The sequence below is a fragment of the Schistocerca piceifrons genome, chromosome X (genome assembly GCF_021461385.2).
Source record: "Schistocerca piceifrons isolate TAMUIC-IGC-003096 chromosome X, iqSchPice1.1, whole genome shotgun sequence".
Taxonomy (NCBI): domain Eukaryota; kingdom Metazoa; phylum Arthropoda; class Insecta; order Orthoptera; family Acrididae; genus Schistocerca; species Schistocerca piceifrons.
In genome coordinates this window covers 694,054,467-694,064,811 of record NC_060149.1, presented here as the reverse complement: position 1 = coordinate 694,064,811, position 10,345 = coordinate 694,054,467, and the positions used below count along the sequence as shown (strand labels likewise).

Genomic DNA, 10,345 nt, shown 5'->3' with positions numbered 1-10,345 from the left:
TTCTAACCGCTCTTTCACAACGGATTCTTTAACTGATCGTCACGACGGTCATTCGGTAGAAACTGTTCTCCCTCCCTCTCTCTCTCTCTCTCTCTCTCTCTCTGCGTGTATGTATATGTGTGTGTGTGTGTGTGTGTGTGTGTGTGTGTGTGTGTGTTTTGGTATTTCCGCACGTGAATTCTAGCTTTGCTTGTGGCCTTACTCGTGAATGAAATGAGCACCTCATTAGAAAGTGAGAGGAATCCCTCAAGCGCTAGAGGAAGAAACCGCCCACGTGGAATCTGAAGGCCAACACTGAGACGATTAATAATAATCTGAAGGCTTTCTGCGTACCTACACATTATTTAAAAATGGAATCCGTTACGAATGGCCGGCCGGTGTGGCCGAGCGGTTCTAGGCACTTCAGTTTGGAACGCGACCGCTACGGTCGCAGGTTCGAATCCTGCCTCGGCCATGGATGTGTGTAATGTCCTTTGGTTGGTTAGGTTTAAGTAGTTCTAAGTTCTAGGGGACTTATGACCTCAGATGTTAAGTCCCATAGTTCTCAGAGCCATTTGAACCATTTGAACGTTACGAATGAGAAATACACACATGAATCTCGTAGTACAGCTCTCTTTATGCTCCACGAAGATTTTCAACGTCAACATTTCTGCAACCAGATGACACCATCAGATGTGTTCCTGTACAAGTGATTTTCTAAAGGATAGGAAAAGATCTCGGCTATGGACCATATCATCTTTGCGTTGTGATTGTAGGTTCGTATGGGTAGACCTTCTGGACGTCGAAATGCAATAAGCCCGTTATTCTGCGTACAAGCTTACAAGCTACAGGAAGCGTAATCATGACGTATTTTCTACCGAAGGATTAAAGGTCCGCTCTCTAGCGCATTAGGTATGAGACTGATTGGAAGTAGGTGAAGTGAACTGAAAAATACAGGATTTGGAGTCCGTTATAACATATGTTTCGAAGACTGCTGGCGTAAAATGTGTGTCAAAAAGAATAGTGTCCAGACTGGTGAAAGATTATATGACGATTGGAAATACGCTACAAGGGAAGAGTAATAGCGGAAAAATCGGTCTTGGACCATCACCATCGGAAAACGAAGCTGTAAGACATAGGCACCCGTATACTTCGACCTGTGTAATTCACATATAGTAAATGTAAATCCCTAAGCCAGTAGAATACAGGAGATACTACACTTAATGCAAAAATATATACCTGCTGTGTCCTAATTTTATTACCTAAAATATAAGAAAATTAGAGCCGTACCTAAATAATGGAGTGATGGGAAATAACAGTAATTCTCTGAAGTACAGACCAGTACCACTGACATCGATTTGGTTGGTTGGTAAATTTGGGGGAGGGGACCAAACAGCGAAGTCATAGGTGCCATCGGATTAGGGAAGGATGGGGAAAGAAATTGGCCATGCCCTTTCAAAGGAACCATCCCGGCATTTGCCTGAATTGTCTCAGAGATATCACAGGAAGTCTAAATCAGGATGGCCGGACATGGGTTCGAACCGTCGTCCTCCTCAATGCGAGTGCAGTGAGCTAACCACTGTGCCAACTCGCTCGGTGACATCGGTTTGCAGTATGATTTAACACATACTGTGTTCGAACTTTATGTATTACCTTCAAGAAAATGATTTATTGACAGATAGCCAACATGGATTCAGAAAATATCGTTCTTGTGAAACAGTACTACCTTTTTATTCTCACAAAGTAACAAAGTAATGGGTGCTATCGACAGAGAATGTCACATTGATTCCAGGTTTTCAGTCAAATTGCGTACTTACGGAGTATCATCTTAGTTGTACGGCTGAATTCATAATTATCTCTCAGGAAGGCCACAGTTCAAAGTAACTGACGGAAAGCCATCGAGTAAAACAGAAGTACTATCTGGCGTTCCCCAGCGAAGTTCTGTTCGTTATCCATATAAACGACTTACGAGACAATCTGAGCAGCCCTCTTAGATTGTTTGGAGATTTTGCTGTCGTTTACTGTCTTGTAAAGTTGTCAGATGATCAAAATCCGTTGTAAAATTATTTGGATAGGTTGTCTGTATGGTGCGGAAAGTGGGAATTGACTCTAAATAGTGAAAAGTGTGAAGTCATCCACATAAGCACTAAAAGGTATCAGCTAAATTCTGGTCACACGATAAATCACACAAATCTGAAGGCACTGAATTCAACCAAATACTTAGGGATTACAATTACGAATAACTGAACTTGGAATGATAACGTAGCTAAGATTGTAGGGAAAGAGAACCAAAGACTGCGACTTATTGGCAGAACACTTAGAAAATGCAACAGTTCTACAAAAAAAAAAAAAAAAAACTGCCTCCTTTATGCTTGTCCCTCCTCTTCTGGAGTATTGCCGCATTATATAAGATTGACAGAGGACATCGAAAATGTTCAGAGAAGGGCAGCTCGTTTTGTATCATCACGAAATAGGGGAGAGAGTGCTCAGCATAGAAGACATCGATTTTTTGTCCAAATGTTTGAATTGGCTCTTAGCACTATGGGACTTAACATCTGAGCTCATCAGTCCCCTAGAACTTACAACTACTTAAACCAAACTAACCTGAGGACATCACACACATCCATGCCCGAGGCTGGATTCGAACCTGCGACCGTAGCGGTCGCACAGTTCCAGACTGAAGCGCCTAGAACCACTCGGCCACACCGGCCGGCTCGATTTTTGGTACCTTCTGTGACATCTATAATGATGATTACCAGATACCCACACGATCATCTGGTACCATAGAGGTGAACAGAGTCTAGTCCCTTCCAATAAGCTTAACCATCATAAGTGATAGGAATGTTTCACCGTCTGTAATAAAACGTCTAAACGCCTGCGCAGACGTTCGTGTGAGTCTGCAGTCGTTGTTGTCGGGTAGCACCTATTCGACATACTCGACGTGCTTGTATTAAAAGGGCGTCATTAATTCACAGATTGCCACGTGAACGGAATTGTTAATATCCTTTACTAGGAACATATATAGTTACATGAAGAATGAGAATTTCCACTCTGCAGCGGAGTGTGCGCTGATATGAAACTTCCTGGCAGATTAAAACTGTGTGCCCGACCGAGACTCGAACTCGGGACCTTTGCCTTTCGCGGGCAATTGCTCTACCAACTGAGCTACCGAAGCACGACTCACGCCCGGTACCCACAGCTTTACTTCTGCCAGTACCTCGTCTCCTACCTTCCAAACTTTACAGAAGCTCTCCTGCGAACCTTGCAGGACTAGCACTCCTGAAAGAAAGGATATTGCGGAGACATGGCTTAGCCACAGCCTGGGGGATGTTTCCAGAATGAGATTTTCACTCTGCAGCGGAGTGTGCGCTGATATGAAACTTCCTGGCAGATTAAAACTGTGTGCCCGACCGAGACTCGAACTCGGGGCCTTTGCCTTTCGCGGGCAATTGCTCTACCAACTGAGCTACCGAAGCACGACTCACGCCCGGTACCCACAGCTTTACTTCTGCCAGTACCTCGTCTCCTACCTTCCAAACTTTACAGAAGCTCTCCTGCGAACCTTGCAGAACTAGCAGTCCTGAAAGAAAGGATATTGCGGAGACATGGCTTAGCCACAGCCTGGGGATGTTTCCAGAATGAGATTTTCACTCTGCAGCGGAGTGTGCGCTGATATGAAACTTCCTGGCAGATTAAAACTGTGTGCCCGACCGAGACTCGAACTCGGGACCTTTGCCTTTCGCGGGCAATTGCTCTACCAACTGAGCTACCGAAGCACGACTCACGCCCGGTACCCACAGCTTTACTTCTGCCAGTACCTCGTCTCCTACCTTCCAAACTTTACAGAAGCTCTCCTGCGAACCTTGCAGAACTAGCACTCCTGAAAGAAAGGATATTGCGGAGACATGGCTTAGCCACAGCCTGGGGGATGTTTCCAGAATGAGATTTTCACTCTGCAGCGGAGTGTGCGCTGATATGAAACTTCCTGGCAGATTAAAACTGTGTGCCCGACCGAGACTCGAACTCGGGACCTTTGCCTTTTGCGGGCAATTGCTCTACCAACTGAGCTACCGAAGCTCGACTTACGCCCGGTACCCACAGCTTTACTTCTGCCAGTACCTCGTCTCCTACCTTCCAAACTTTACAGAAGCTCTCCTGCGAACCTTGCAGAACTAGCACTCCTGAAAGAAAGGATATTGCGGAGACATGGCTTAGCCACAGCCTGGGGGATGTTTCCAGAATGAGATTTCCACTCTGCAGCGGAGTGTGCGCTGATATGAAACTTCCTGGCAGATTAAAACTGTGTGCCCGACCGAGACTCGAACTCGGGACCTTTGCCTTTCGCGGGCAATTGCTCTACCAACTGAGCTACCGAAGCACGACTCACGCCCGGTACCCACAGCTTTACTTCTGCCAGTACCTCGTCTCCTACCTTCCAAACTTTACAGAAGCTCTCCTGCGAACCTTGCAGAACTAGCACTCCTGAAAGAAAGGATATTGCGGAGACATGGCTTAGCCACAGCCTGGGGGATGTTTCCAGAATGAGGCTAAGCCATGTCTCCGCAATATCCTTTCTTTCAGGAGTGCTAGTTCTGCAAGGTTCGCAGGAGAGCTTCTGTGAAGTTTGGAAGGTAGGAGACGAGGTACTGGCAGAAGTAAAGCTGTGGGTACCGGGCCTGAGTCGTGCTTCGGTAGCTCAGTTGGTAGAGCAATTGCCCTCGAAAGGCAAAGGTCCCGAGTTCGAGTCTCGGTCGGGCACACAGTTTTAATCTGCCAGGAAGTTTCATATAGTTACATGGTTGAAATGGATTACAACGTTATAAACAGCACTGCGGAACTTATTAAGATTTAAACGAGGATTTAGCTCTTTGTATGCTACAAGATCAAATACTCAACTACGTTACTTGTCATTATATTTTTTGTTCTGGTGTTACATTTAGCCACCACCTCGTATAAGGACACATAATGCATAAAAGGGGTGATGCGCTTGTGGTGTATTGCTGATAGCAGGTGTACGACGTACTTGATGTGTTATGATGTAGTGGTGTCCTTCATTGATAACGTGTCACGTGTTCAGGATTATCAGCGCCAGTCGGTAGGTGACATATTAGTTTACTTAGGCGAAGTGGGTGGAACATCGTATATATCCATGTGTATACTACTACGGTACAAATAATGACTACCCTACAGTGAGAAGTTTTACCGTACGGGTAAGCAATGTAACTACCTTAGCTATGTATTACTTTTCTATTTTATGATACATGCAGATATTCCCTCATGTAAGTGACGCGTTATGCAGCAGACCAAATGAACTCTTTTGTGGAAGTGAGATGAGTGAACTACAGCCCCTATCCTACTGCAGATGTAGCCCATTATGTTTCTTCACCTCACTGGAAAATTCCCAGTTCATTTAATTTTTTGTGCCTTCACTGTTCTTACCTATTAATATATCTATGTCGCAAGATGTCTGATTTGAATGTAAGAGTTATGCATATGACGTAGTATAGATATTTTCTGTAAGTCTTATCTCTTATTATGGTTTTAACACTTTCTGGCCCCATATACATATGAAAACTGGAATTGTTTTAGTTTAGTGGAATATGATGGATTCGCCATCGTCATCTGTCACCATTTGGTGTAAATTTGCAGTTCGCGTCTTTCATGTGGCGTCTCACCGACTTCTGTGCATAGTGCTGAAGCACCTACACACATTCTTTCCGTAGAAACCTGTCCCGTTTGATTCAGAATTACGACATTTGATTCAATGTTCCGATGTCGCACGTCCTCTGATTCTGCTTCTGAACCACTAGACCCGTCATCTATTCGGTTTCGTGCGGTCTCAACCTGAGATACCCATAGAGAAACTGCCACTATTCCCTCTGCATTGTCACAGCACATACACATCGGTTTTGTGACTCGCATTCGATACATTTTGTTGTACGTCATTTTCTATGCTATCACGATCTTCAGTTTACCCTATGTGCGATGATCTACGTCAGTCCGCCATCTCAGACCGTTTAATAGACCTCTGTCTTTCACGATTTGCGCGAACCTGAGCTCTAGTCAACACGAAGTTATGCGATCTGACGTGTCTCCAAAATGTCATACAATGTCTCTTATGACATTAACATATCATTATCAACGCAGTTCACATTTTGTGGCTGCTCAAACTAACTGAGCAACGCAGTGAATGACTTCGTGCGCGCCAGAAAGGTCATGCACAACTACTTTTACTCAAAACACAAAAAAAATTTCTTTACTCGTTAATATAACATTTTCTACTCTGTGGATCACACATTTACAGTACTCTGACCATTATGCAGACACATACAATGAGTAACCTTGTCACTTTTTGTTTTTTTTTTAATTTTTCCTAATACCAAATTTTAATTACTCTTCCTAATCTGACTAATTGCCATCCTGGCAGACCAGTTGCCATCCTGACACGGTCGCCATTACCTGACACTCCACTCCTTTTCACGTTCGTCAGACATCAGCAAAAAACCCCTGTGAGTGTGTTAGCATCATTAGAATAAATTTCTGGGGTTAGGAGTGGACACATATTCTATGAAAGAGCACATCGGTGTTTAGCTGGAAAATTTGTTTAATTTCTCTTTTGTTGTCAAAGAAGCACACAGGTTTACATAGATTGTGACATGACAATTTCAGGACAGTTGTCAAGATAACGTATTGCGTCCTGATTACCAGAAATAACACTGAACACAACAATGTCAAATTTAAATAGAAGGATCTCTACAAGCTTTTTCATACTTCCATACAGTGTAGCCTCGTCTGGGGTGGTCAATATTCGGACAAATCATCCAATTCCGTTTCTAAGTTCAGTACTATTTAGGATGACAATCAAGTCTACAGAAGATGGTTAGTTTTTGTGACAAGATGAGCAAAAGATTACTCAAGGTTGCTCGAGTTCACAGTGGACGCAAGCTGGTGATCCAACAATTTTACACATCTGCGAGCAGCATTTACCATTTGCTGCGACTTGCTGTCAGCCGCATGGCTGCTCTCGCCATCTGAAAATCCTATAAAAAGCTAATCAAAATCTTTACTGATTTTATTAGTTGAAACTGTCCTATGTTTCTCGTTAGTTGAGAAAACATGCTTTCATCTCTGGTTTGGAAAATATGGCGATATACACGTGCATAGATGGAGCAGCGTGTATATTTCAACATTCTCTCAGTTCAAAAAAATGATTCAAATGGCTCTGAGCACTATGGGACTCAACTGCTGAGGTCATTAGTCCCCTAGAACTTAGAACTAGTTAAACCTAACTAACCTAAGGACATCACAAACATCCATGCCCGAGGCAGGATTCGAACCTGCGGCCGTAGCGGTCTTGCGGTTCCAGACTGCAGCGCCTTTAACCGCACGGCCATTTCGGCCGGCTCTCTCAGTTCACGGAAAAATAATTAACTACGTGGCTGTTTCGTTTCTCCGCTATCAGAGCTCATTGACTCTTCAGCTGATTTATAGTTGAATGTCAGCCAAAGTGAAGACAGTGTTCACACAAAAATTCCTCTGTTGGCGTCTTACAGAGCGTGATATGCCCTGCTCTACACTTGACGCTCGTTCAGAGGAGAATCCTCTATGTTTTCGACATTGTGGCTTTCGTATCAAACTGTTCCCCGCCTGCGTCCTTTTGTTCTTCAGGTCACGGTTCTTTCAGATTAATGGGAGCGTTCTTTTCTTCTTGTGGAAACTACTTCTACCAACTGCAAAGGGCCTACCTTTAAACTGCATCGAAATATCACCCCTTTTACTCCTTCCGAGTTTATTTCAGCCAGTCGGACATTTTGTGCCCTCTCCTGACACCTAAAAGTTACACGTGTACATCACGAGAACTCCACAGGCCTTTCACGTTATCAGCTGCATCTCTGGCCTGTTTGTATCCATCTGGAAAATCCCCAAATTTTATGAAGAATTTCTCCGTCACAGGCAGCGCTGGGCCGCTACCTCCTCCCCTCCATGTATCACACGGCGCGTTCGTTGTCCCTCTCGCTGCTGGTCACCAATCCCTGTTAGAAGCCTTTCGTTGTATGTGGGTCATGACGGTGTAACTTGCGTCTGCCCCCAAACTAATACTTTTCTTCCAGCAGCTTTTCTCACCTTTTGCTCAGTGACATGCAGTATTTGGGTTCGGTGTGTTAATACCATCGAATCGAGTGTCATCCCTTTGCATTACATACTGTACATTTTGAGAGGCAAATCTGCACACTATCGCCGAAGTATGTCAGGTGACATATCCTACTAATTGTTACGACATATAAAATTTCATGTAAGATGCGAAATTAACATTCATTCAATCTGCCACCTCACATCTTCTTCATCTTTTTTATTTATTAATGTAACTTTAAGGCTGTGCGTGACAATTGAGATTCTGGTGCGTCCGACTGCGTTGTCCTCTGATGGTCACTCGCTGACTTCTTGGCTCAGCCACTGTTAGACTGGAGCCATGGCTGTTTGATTTATGTGGCCGGCAGGCTGCTGTTGAGCTGCTTGTTGTTCGATGGAATCCTCGCAGGAAGGCGCCTGGTCGTTGTCAACTGCTGGCGCTGGAGTCTGGAACAAAACAGTATTGTTAGATTTACTGCTGGCTGTGATGTTCTCCACGAGATTTCTACCATGTCAATTCCTAGAGGCCGCTCAACGAAGGCTGAGACCGATCGTGACCTATGACTGGTATATAGATTTTTTCCAGACCAGGTCTTGCAGGTCATACTTGTGATGTAGGTGGGAAGGCTGATGGAATGGAAGTGTCTGATGGGTGATGGCTAACTGGGAACGTAATAGGTGTACATGTAGTTCCTCAGTGTTTGACACCTCTTTGCCAGAGTGTCCACAATAAGAGGATAGAAAGAAGGAGAGTGCTCTGGTGACTGAGCGATGCCTGCAGATTTCCGACAGTTGAGTTTTCAAAGGTCTTACAAAATGTTCTGCCAGTCCACTTGAAGCTGGGTGGAATGGGGCTGTATGGACTACCCTGATGCTGCCACAACGGAATTATAGACAATGGCTTCAAGTGGGCATTGATCTAAATCAATGAAGAAAGTTGAAAATTTGTGCTGCACTAGGATCTGAACTCATGTCTCCTACTTACTAGGCAGGTGCTCTGACCACTAAGCCATCCAGACACAGTGGTGGTTCTAACTCCATAGACTACTCTAGCATGCCTCCCATCAGACCCAAATTCACAGCTTATCAACGTAGTTCTAATGTAGTGAACTTTGCTTATTATCGTTACTGCTCGTAGCATTCTGCGATTCCTGTAAGATTTCGAGCCTGGTGTGCATCCGCACTGGAGAGATAATTGGTCGTTCTCAGGTTAATTATATACATGTGATTTTTTTATTTTGGATAAGTCCTAAACTACAGACACCACATATGTATAATGTGATTCCGTTTACTTTACAAAATTCCTGTAAATCTGTGGATGTTAGTTGCGGACCATTACCGATAACTGTAGTTTCCAGGAAACCCTCTAAATCAACAATCCTGGATAACGTCTGGATGGTGGCCGTAGAAGTGGTGGAAGGCATCCATGTGAAAAATACGTATCCAGAACTTGCGTCTACCACAACCAGCCAAGACGTCCCCAGAAACTGCCCAGAAAAATCCAAATGAATTCTTGACCAAGCGTTTGAGATGGATGCCCATGGGAAATATCTATGGGAAGGGGCTGCTTACTTAGAGGGGCAAGTAATGCAAGCAGAAACAATGTTTGTATTGGCTGCGTCCATTCTCCACAAGTACATGTGATGTCTGGCCAGTTATTTTGTGATAACCACCTCAAGTGCCCCTGGGCGAGGAGTTTCAGGAGCGAGCGGGGAATTACAGCTTCTGTTTGTCTGCCTTCCCCTTGGAGCAGTACGACCTCCTGTACTGCAGAGAGGTCGTGGCAGTGAACACATAAGGCCTGGAGGTTCTGGGTTCTGTGGTATCTGTCTGTTGGCTCCTCACTAAAATAGCATGCATCGGAAGACCTTGCCAAGGAAGAACTGTAGTATCTGTCTGTCGGCTCGTCGCTAAAATCGCATGCATCTGAAGACCTTGCCAAGGAAGGACTGAGTTCTGTGCTTTATCGTGCTTCACGATGTTGGCATTTAGAGGCAGGTTGTTGATGGCTTCTTCCATTGTGAAATCCAAGTGGAAAAGACTTCGGGGTCCTCATCGAAGGCGGGATACAACCCTACAGATAAGCAGCAGAGAAGATCCACATTAGCACGGAGTGTTGTTGAACAAAACTGGATGCCATACGAGTAACTTGATAAAAAGAGTGCCCAACATTGCAAGTGTCGAGCAGGCTTGGTCGGAAGAGCTGCTGTAGAGTGCAGGGGCGGAAAGAGCGGCT

General features: G+C 44.6%; 5 non-coding genes across 5 annotated transcripts; 1 reads left to right on the top strand and 4 right to left on the bottom strand.

The window, feature by feature from the left end:
• Positions 1-3,080: 3,080 nt before the first annotated feature.
• Trnas-cga lies at positions 3,081-3,155 on the bottom strand. Its single transcript has one exon. It is a non-coding gene; the product is annotated as a tRNA-Ser (tRNA).
• Positions 3,156-3,381: 226 nt separating this feature from the next.
• On the bottom strand, positions 3,382-3,456 carry Trnas-cga. The gene has a single exon. It is a non-coding gene; the product is annotated as a tRNA-Ser (tRNA).
• A 225-nt stretch (positions 3,457-3,681) lies between these two features.
• On the bottom strand, positions 3,682-3,756 carry Trnas-cga. Its single transcript has one exon. It is a non-coding gene; the product is annotated as a tRNA-Ser (tRNA).
• A 527-nt stretch (positions 3,757-4,283) lies between these two features.
• Positions 4,284-4,358, bottom strand: Trnas-cga. Its single transcript has one exon. It is a non-coding gene; the product is annotated as a tRNA-Ser (tRNA).
• Positions 4,359-4,663: 305 nt separating this feature from the next.
• Trnas-cga lies at positions 4,664-4,738 on the top strand. The gene has a single exon. It is a non-coding gene; the product is annotated as a tRNA-Ser (tRNA).
• The last annotated feature ends 5,607 nt before the right edge of the window (positions 4,739-10,345 follow it).